The sequence below is a fragment of the Colobus angolensis genome, unplaced genomic scaffold, assembly GCF_000951035.1.
Source record: "Colobus angolensis palliatus isolate OR3802 unplaced genomic scaffold, Cang.pa_1.0 Scaffold196, whole genome shotgun sequence".
Classification (NCBI taxonomy): Eukaryota; Metazoa; Chordata; class Mammalia; order Primates; family Cercopithecidae; genus Colobus; species Colobus angolensis.
In genome coordinates, this window is record NW_012115110.1 from 3,822,457 (window position 1) to 3,832,200 (window position 9,744).

Genomic DNA, 9,744 nt, shown 5'->3' on the forward strand with positions numbered 1-9,744 from the left:
TCCTAGCAGCTGCTGCCATGACCGTGGAGGTGAAGCCACTGTGGATTTGAGCAGTCCATGTTGACAACACCTCTGCAGCCATGCTAGTACCAAAGCAGCACAACTCCAGGGGTAAGCTCATGCTCCAAAGCCTTAGGCTAATGCCTCATTTCTCCTTCTGCTCCTTGAACATTTCCACATCTTTATAACCAATTATCTGTATTAAATGTTTTCTATTAGCTGAGCATGGTGGCTTGAGGCTGTAGTTCCAGCTATTCAGGAGGCTGGGGCAGGAGGATTGCTTGAGCCCAGGTGGTAATGAGCTATGATGGCACTACTGCACTCCAGTCTGGGCAAGAAAGCAAGACCTTCTCTCTCTTATTTAAAAAAAAAAATTTTTTTTGAAATTAAAATGTGTGAGAACAGGTGAAACTCACTCTGTCACCCAGGCTGGAGTGCAATGGTGCGATCTCGGATCACTGCAACCTCTGCCTCCCGGGTTCAAGCAATTCTGCTGCCTCAGCCTCCCTAGTAGCTGAGATTACAGGCATGTGCCACCACGCCCGGCTAATTTTTTTACTTTTTCTTTTAGTAGAAATGGGGTTTCACCATGTTGGCCATGCTGGTCTCAAACTCCTGACCTCAAATGATCCACCCACCTCGGCCTCCCAAAGTGATGGGATTACTGGCATGAGCCACAGCGCCCAGCCAACCCTGTCTCTTAACAACAACAACAACAACAACCCTTCCATTGAAACACTTAGCATATTGACTTAGGGGTCTGTGCCAGAAGTGGGTTTAAAGATTGAGGTTATTAATCGACTTTGACCCTGATCTCAGTAATGGGGTTGGAGTCAGTGGAAAAACAGTAGTTAGTGTAAAGTCACAGCATGACAATTCCACAATTATCACCGGCTGTGGTTGCCTGAGGCAAAGGACACAGGGAAAGGAAAGCTCTGGGGGAGCAAGTCGCTGCTGAACTTGACCATTATGGTAGCAAGGATGGGCGGGGATTGGGCTGCTTCTGACTGCCATGGGAAGGACAAGCTCCGAGGTTGAAAACCTCAACAAGAGTCAGAGAAATTATTTTTATTTGCCAATTTTTAAAAAATTATTTATTTTTTAAAAGGTACACGGGAAGAACAGTTGTAATTGTTGATGTATGGAAGTCATCTTGAAACCATAAGAGAGCCAATAAATAACTAAAAAGAGTCAGAACAGGTGAAACACTCCATGAAAGCTCTAAAAGATTACCAAAGCTCCTCTAGCTGAAGGACTGATACTGCTGAAAATCAGTCCAAAAATTTGGTTGTTGAGGTTGCAGAATTACAAGATGCGTTGAATTCGCAGTTGTGCCAAACCTCCCATGTGAGAGTCAGAGCACGGACTAGAAATAAATCTGACCCTGAGAACTGAAATGAGTCCATTTGAGTTGACTCAGAAACCTTTGAGAACCTACACCCCCCACACCCTTTGCCTCCCTCACCCATAGAAGTCATTTCTCTTGACCTGGCCGGGAGACTGGCCTCCCTTTGCCTGAAGCCCTCATGCTACTCTTACCTGGAAGCTGCCTTGCAAGGGAACACTGTTTCTCCTTAACACTCACCCAGTACCTCTCACGCCCACCAAACCAGAGCCCAGCACACCCTAAGGGGACAAATGCCACGCCTAACCCAAGAGAAAATAGCTTATACCCCCAAAGAATTGCAAGATGGTGTTAATTTATATGGGCGGGAACCTGTGTCCCAATCAGAAGGGCAGAGTGGAAGATTACCCAGGTTCAGGCTAGAGGAAAAGCCTAATAAAGATCACATGCATCCATGCAGTATCTGAAATCCTTGACTTTATAGTTTCACTCTCCAGAATTGAGCTGTTATGATACACTTAGGAAAGTGCATGTAGTAAAGACTCCTAACTGGTCCCCAGTGTCCATATGTCCCTGTTTATTTCTAGTGGATCTAATCTGGACACACACTATCTAGCTGAAGACTACATTTCCCGGGCCCCTTGGAACTACTGTGGAATAGGATATGAGTAAAGGTGGTGTGTGTAACTTCCAGGTCATTCAGTTACAGTCACTTCCAGAATCTGGAAAAGGCAGCAGCTGGAGCCACCATGGAAGCCATGAGTTAACTACATGTCATATTCCATAGAAGAGAAACTTCTGACTTGATCCTCCGGATGGCTTTCTGTTAAAGAACCAGTGTTCTAACTCACACAAGGTGTATTGTTTTAAAATATAAATGCTCCTAGGGAACTACATGTTATTTAAATTTTTATGTGAATTAGTTTCACCAAATTATTTTGTCCCAGACTCCTTGAAGTTAAGTCAAAGACAGCAAGGTATTCCAAATGCCACATCCCGCCCCCTGCACTTAGAGCAGACATTCTTCATCGATGACCACACTCTCCTCTAAGCCAACACCAATTCTTAACACAGGGTTTCTCTCCTGGCAGCTTCCACTAATTGACCCAATTTGGTGAAGAGATAAAATCTACTTGCTATCCTGAGTTAGGTCTGTATGGAAAACAGCAAACTGGGATGGTCACTGAAGTGAAGACTTTGAGACAGTAAGAGGAGCAGGAAGGTCCATGAGTTAGGGCACACTGAACAGTAAATAGCAACAACAACAAAAAAATGTCTGGAGTGTGAACTCTTTGTCAGGCACTATTTCCAGCAAGGGCAGTCTAAACTGGCTTGCAGGTGTGTAAATCAGAGTCCTTGCTTACAAACAACAGAGTTCAACCCAGTGCGACCAAAAGGAATGTAGAGATGTCACTTGAAGAACCTCTAGGAGGGTCAAGAATTTAGCTAGGAAGCTACACAGCCTAGAACGACACTCCTAAAATCTGAGTGGTATAATTAAGATTATAACACTGAACCACCCCAGGGAAGACACCAAATTTAGCCAGATACAAGCACTCTAGACAGAACCAGTGACACTGGGCTCGAAAGTCCCATGGCAACCTTAGCTGCTGCTGTCTCCGGAAGCTGGCTGGCTCCCCACCTACTCACAAGAAGGATCTCTCCTTGGGCTTCCATTTTTCAGCCTACAGTTCTGTTCAGGGGTGTCTGATGGACTGAGACCAGGTCACACGCCTGTGCCTGGCTGCAAGTGAGTCTGAGAAAGCAAGTTTCTGGCTCCAAGAAAGCAAGGATTATGATAAGCTGTGTTGGTTACCTATTGCTGTATTGCAGATTACCCCAAAATATAACGGCCTAAATCAGCAGTATATTTTTAAAATTTTTTTAACTTTTATTTCTGGTTCAGGGGAACATGTTCAGGTTTGTTATATAGGTAAACGTGTGTCACAGGGATTTGTTGTACAGATTATTTCATCATCCAGGTACTAAGCTGTATTAGTCCGTTTACACGCTGCTGATAAAGACATACCCGAGATTGGGGAGAAAAACAGGTTTAATTGGACTTATAGTTCCACATGGCTGGGGAGGTCTCAGAATCACTGTGGGAGGTGAAAGGCACTTCTTACGTGGTGCCAGCAAGAGAAAAATTAGGAAGAAGCAAAAGCAGAAAGCCCTGATAAACCCGTCAGATCTCGTGAGACTTAATCACTATCACAAGAATAGCACAGAAAAGACCCACCCCCATGATTCAATTATCTCCCCGGGGTTCCTCCACAACACGTGGGAATTCTGAGAGGTACAATTTAAGCTGAGATTTGGGTGGGGAAACAGCCAAACCGTAACATAAGCCTAGTACCCCACAGTTATTTTTTCTGATCCTCTCCCTCCTCCCACCCTCCACCCTCCAATAGGCCCCAGTGACTGTTGTTCCCTTCTTTGTGTCCATCTGTTCTCACCCTTTAGCTCCCACTTAAAAGTGAGAACATGCGGTATTTGGTTTTCTGTTCCTGTGTTAGTTTACTCAGGATAATGACCTCCAGCTCCATCCATGTTCCTGCAGAAGACATGGTCTCATTCTTTGTTACGGCTGCATAGTATTCCTTGGTGTATATGCACATTTTCTTCATCCAATCTGTCATAGATGGGCATCTGAGGTTGATTCTACGTCTTCGCTATTGTGAATAGTGCTGCAATGAACATTTGCATGCATGTCTTTATGGTAGAATTATTTATATTCCTCTGGATATATATCCAGTAATGGGATTGCTGGGTCGAATGGTAGTTCTGTTTTTAGCTCTTTGAGGAATCACCATACTGCTTTCCACAATGGTTGAACTAATTTACACTCCCACCAGTAGTGTATAAGTGTTCCTTTTTCTCCACAACCTAGCCAACATCTGTTATTTTTTGACTTTTTACTAATAGCCATTCTGACTGGTGTGAGATGGTATCTGATTGTGGTTTTGATTTGCAGTTCGGTAATGACCAGCAATGTTGAGCTTCTCATATGCCTGTTGGCTGCATCTATGTTTTCTTTTGAAAAGTGTTTGTTCATGTCTTTTGCCCACTTTTTAACGAGGTTGTTTATCTCTTGTGGATTTGTTTAAGTTCCTTATTGATGCTGAATATTAGACCTTTGTCAGAGAAACAGTTTGCATATATTTTCTCCCATTCTGTAGGTTGTCTATTTACTCTGTTGATAGTTTCTTTTGTTCTACAGAAGTTCTTAATTTTCCTATGTCCAGAATGGCATTGCCTAGGTTAAGTTCCAAGGTTTTTGTAGTTTTGGTTTTACATTTAAGTCTTTAAGCCATCTTGAGTTAACTTTTGTATATGCTGTAAGAAAAGGGTACAGTTTTGATCTTCTGCATGTGGCTAGCCTGTTATCCCAGCATCATTTATTAAACAGGAAGTCATTTCCCCATGGCTTGTTTTTGTCAGCTTTGTTGAAGATCCTATGGCCATAGGTATACAGCCTTATGTCTGGACTCTCAATTCTGTTCCATTGGTCTATGTGTCCATTTTTTGTACCAGTACCATACTGTAGCCCTGTAGTATAGTTTGAAGTCAGGTAATGTGATACTTCCACCTTTGTTCATTTTACTTAGGATTGCCTTGGCTATTCAGGCTCTTTTTTGGTTCCATATGAATATTAAAATAGTTTTTTCTAGTTCTGTAAAGAACGTCATTGGTAGTTTGATACGAATAGCACTGAATCTGTAAATTGCTTTGAGCAGTATGACCATTTTAATGATATTGGTTCTTCCTATCCATGAACATGGGATTTTTTTCATTTGTTTGTGTTATCTCTGATTTCTTTGAGCAGCGTTTTGTAATTCTCATTGTAGAGATCTTTCACTTCTTGGTTAGCTATATTCCTAGGCATTTCATTCTTTTTGTGGTAATTGTGAATGGGATTGCATTCCTGATTTGGCACTTGGCTTGATGGTGGTTGGTGTATAGGAATGCTAGTGATTTTTGTACATTGATTTTGTATGCTAAAACTTTACTGAAGTTGTTTAATCAGCTGAAGGAGATTTTCGGCCAAGATTATGGGGTTTTCTAGATATAGAATCATGTCATCTGCAAACAGGGATAGTTTGACTGCCTCTCTTCCTATTTGTGTGCTCTTTATTTCTTTCTCTTGCCTGATCTAAATCTGCAATATTCTTTTTGATCTCTCACAGTATCTGTAGGTGAGGAATTCAGTCAGGGCACAGTGAGAACGAATTGTTTCTGCTCTATAATGACTGGGACCTCAGATGTGAGACTCAAAGACGGGTCCAGAATCGTCAGACTCACTCACATGTCTAGCGGGTGCTGCTGGCTATCTGCAAAGACTTCCACTGGGCTGATAACTGGAAAACTCACACATACAGCCACTCCATGTGGTTTGGGCTTCCTCTCAACATGGTGTCTCGGTCTCCCTGGAAACATCCTGAGAGAAAGCTGAGGAAAGCAGTATCCTATGATGACCTAGTCTTGGAAGTCACATGGCTTCTGTGTGTCCCCACACTGGTCAGAGCAGTCTGAGCCACTACTCAGATTCAATGCCACAGAACGTAGAGCCCAGCCTTCCATGAGAGGCATGCAATCAAAGTCAGTGTGGCCATCTTTGGAAAATACAATCTGTCTCAGGAGAGAAATTCTGCAAGCACAGGAAGGGTGTGCCAATGGTGCCAGAGGATGACAAGCATGACAGAAGTCCTCACCACCCATGTCAGGTTACAGCACTTGCCTGACCTCCTGCCCTGCCACCTTTTCCCCTTTTCAGGCCCACTTCACCTTCCTTTCTTCCTTCCCTTCTGCCCTTCCCCCCATAGAGGCCCAGCAGCCTGTGCACTGTGGCCATGAGTATAACCTTGGAGAAGGTATCAGGACCAGGGACCCAGCTTCCTCTCTCACAACCTCCTGTGTGACTCTAGGCAAGACTCACTGCTGGGACCTCAGATGTCTGTGTTGTGAAATAAAGATTGTGTTGGGTTTTCAATTCAACAACAAAAATGTGTGTGTGCCCATCATGTGTCTTGAGCAAATGCAGAGGTAAGCCTGAGGCATTCCTTGACATCCCCAAGCTCTTTCCTTCAGCATCTGGAGCCATTTGCTGCAGAGTGATTAGAGGATGAGAAAGGCATCCTCCCTAGCACCCCAGCTGCAGGAGGCTAGGATCTCTTCATTGCTGTCTCTACAGCGACTGCATGCAGTGAGTGCTCTTGGAGCAGTGGCTACAAGCTCTGTCTGGAGCCAAAGCTGGGTCTGAATCCGGGCTCCACTGACTGTTCACTGCATTATTTTGAGCCAGTTGCTTAATTTCTCCCTGCTTCAGTTTACTCATCTATAAAGTAAGGATAAGCACAGTACCTACTTAATAGGGTTGTCACAAAGATTTAATAGGTCCACATATGTAAAGTGCTCGGGATGGCGCTCAAGATATGTAAGTGCCATTTAAGTGCCAGGCTTGGTGATGGGAAGTGAAGTGCTATCATAAAAGGACATGTGAGCTGTAATATCACAGACCTACACTATGCTCCCTTGCAGTGAATTATTTTAGCAGAAAGTGTGTGGTTTTTTGTTTTTGTTTTTTTTTAATTTTGGCAGTGATCTTAACACCTTGGTTCAGGAGAGTAAATAACCTGTACACATTTAGGGCAAGTATTTTGAGGCAATGTCTTGGTGACTTTAGGAGATTGGGGCTCATGAGGAAATAGGACCAACTGAAAAACTGGGAGGCAGTTTTTGAGACAGGTAATAAATGGGCAAACCGCAGCTCTTCATGTCTTCAGAAAAGGTGCAACTGGAGGCAGCGGCACCTGGGACCACTGGGTGAATGCTCATGGAGGAGTCATTGGCAGATAGGACTCATTCCCCGATGATGGGCCTCTTGTGATGACCAGCATCCCTCTCTCCCTTTCTTTCTTCCCTTCACACTAGACTGGTGTAGGCTGTCTGCAGATTCCCTAACCACTCCCCTTCCTCACCCCTCAATACTTGAAAACATAGCAGGAGCTAGATACCCAGAGTTGTCCTTAGAAATTATTTTATTTAACTATGATAAATGCACTTAATTCAACTGTCTCAATATTATAAGTCTGATCTTCAATAAAATGACAACATTCGGTAACAATTTTTTTTTTCATTTTTACTGGTATACATTCCATTTTAGAATATTTGAAAATCAAAATGGAATAACTAAAACACAATGTAAGCTCTACACACTGCTGGGCTATGTAAATATCCGTTCATGCCAGGGGTAAAGAACTTTCTAGAATCTTCTTGGATAGGAGAAGGAGGGGGGTTTACAAACCACACACGCCCTTCTGCCCTCCCCTGACCTGACCATCCTGCCACTGAAGGAAATGTTTGCATCCATGGGCTGGAGAACTGAGGAAGGACTAAACTGAGATGTTCTACCTGTACTGATGAGATAATAGTGATAACACCATTCAAAATTTCTCCTTCTAGTCTTTTTTCCTGTGCATAGTTCTATGTAGTTGTAGCTGCCGTGTGGATATAATTTTACACTCTACTTTCTCACTTCAAATTATTATGTAGATCATGAATATTTCCATTTTGCGATATAATCTTGATAACTATAACGTTCCTGCTGCAAAATATATTCTAAATTGATTCAGTGTGATTTACTTAACACTTCCCCTCTTTTGTAAATTTAGGTTGTTTCCAATCTTTAACATTTGGCTTCAGCCTTTTTAAGAGTTGATCCAAGGTGCCCTAAGTGTGAGGGACAGGAGCAAGGGAGGTGATGATCATCTCCATGCCACTCTGTTCTGGCTTGGCCTCTTGTCTCAGCAAAAGTTTTTTTCTTTTTTTTTCTTTTTTCTTTTTTTTTTTTTTTTTGAGACAGGATCTTTCTCTGTCACCCAGGCTGGAGTGCAGTGGCCCAATCTCAGCTCACTGCAGCCTCCACCTCCTGGGTTCAAGTGATTCTCCTGCCTCAGCCCCCCAAGTAGCTGGGATTACAGGTGTGTACTGCCACACTTGGGTAATTTTTGTAATTTTTGGTAGAGATGGGGTTTCACCATGTTGGCCAGGCTGGTCTCAAACTCCTGACTTCAAGTCATCTGTCCACCTTGGCCTCCCAAAGTGCTAGGATTACAGGCACGATCCCAGACTCAGCATCAGTATTAATTGTGATCCTTCCACTTTCAAAAAAATATCTACAACCAGACAATAAGGTATTTGATCTCCCTAACAATAACTCCATCTAGAAACAGAGGCCTCACATAGAGCCACCTGCAATTTCAGCTAACCCATTCCCAAACCACATCTGATGACGTCTCTACTTCAAGTGGGATCTGTTGCTGTCACTGCTACAAAGAGTTGCTGAAGTCTCAGCGCAGGTCAGCGGGTTCTGACAACCGTACAATCACGCCCAGGAACTGCTTTCTCACCTCCTGGGGCAGAACAGAGACCGCTCCTGCATCTGAGACCCAGCAATGCAGCCGGCGTGGGGCATCAGGTAGAGAAGCACGGAGCTGGCGCGGGGGGTCCCCGCTGGGTGTGGACCCCAGCTGGGCCTCCCAGCACGCGGCTGAGCTGGGGAAGTGGCTGGGCCTCCTTGAGACTCCGTTTCTACACCAATGAAAGGGGTCAGATGAAACCTGAGAGGGCCTCTGTGGAAGTTAAATAAAACATGTAGCGCCTGCCGTCCTGCCCCGTCCCTCATGTTAGATGAGCTCACAAGACTTTACAGAGAGACACTGTCATCCTCCTTCTTGCCTTATCTCAAAAATAAATAAATAAAACAAACAAACAAAACACACACACAAACAAACAAACAAAAAACAGGGCTGGATAGAGCAGGGTCTCAAAACAAACCAAAAAAAGCCAACCATAAAACCAGGGCAAAAAGGCCCTCCCGTCGCAGCTGAGATTCCCACAGCCACGGCACCCACCTGAGAGCACAGGTCCCCAGGCCGCCGCAGACGCACCCGTCTGCCGGTCGCCTCTCGGGGACCCAGGCGTGCAGGCACCCCTGCTCTGTTAGCTCACGCTGTCAACTGCAGACAACCCCAAATCACCCCACCCCAGACCCTTCAGGCCTGCAACTGTCTCCACAGTGGTCAGAAGAATTATTTTTCAGTCAAAATTTCTAATAATTTAGAAAAGGTAAAAATGGTGAAAGAAGTTAAAAACAAGAAGTCACCATGACGGCGCCCAGAATGAAAGGCTTTCCTGGAGAACTCAGGCTCCTCAAGTTCAAAGCCAAATCACCAGCAGCAGCAGCAGCGAGGTTTACAATCCTAAACCCTGTAAGCTTCCGGGGTCATCTCTTCTGTACTTCCCCATCACTGTAGCCTCACCACTGGGCAGCTCGGCCACACACACACACCACACACACACACACCACACACTCACACACACACCACACACACACACAC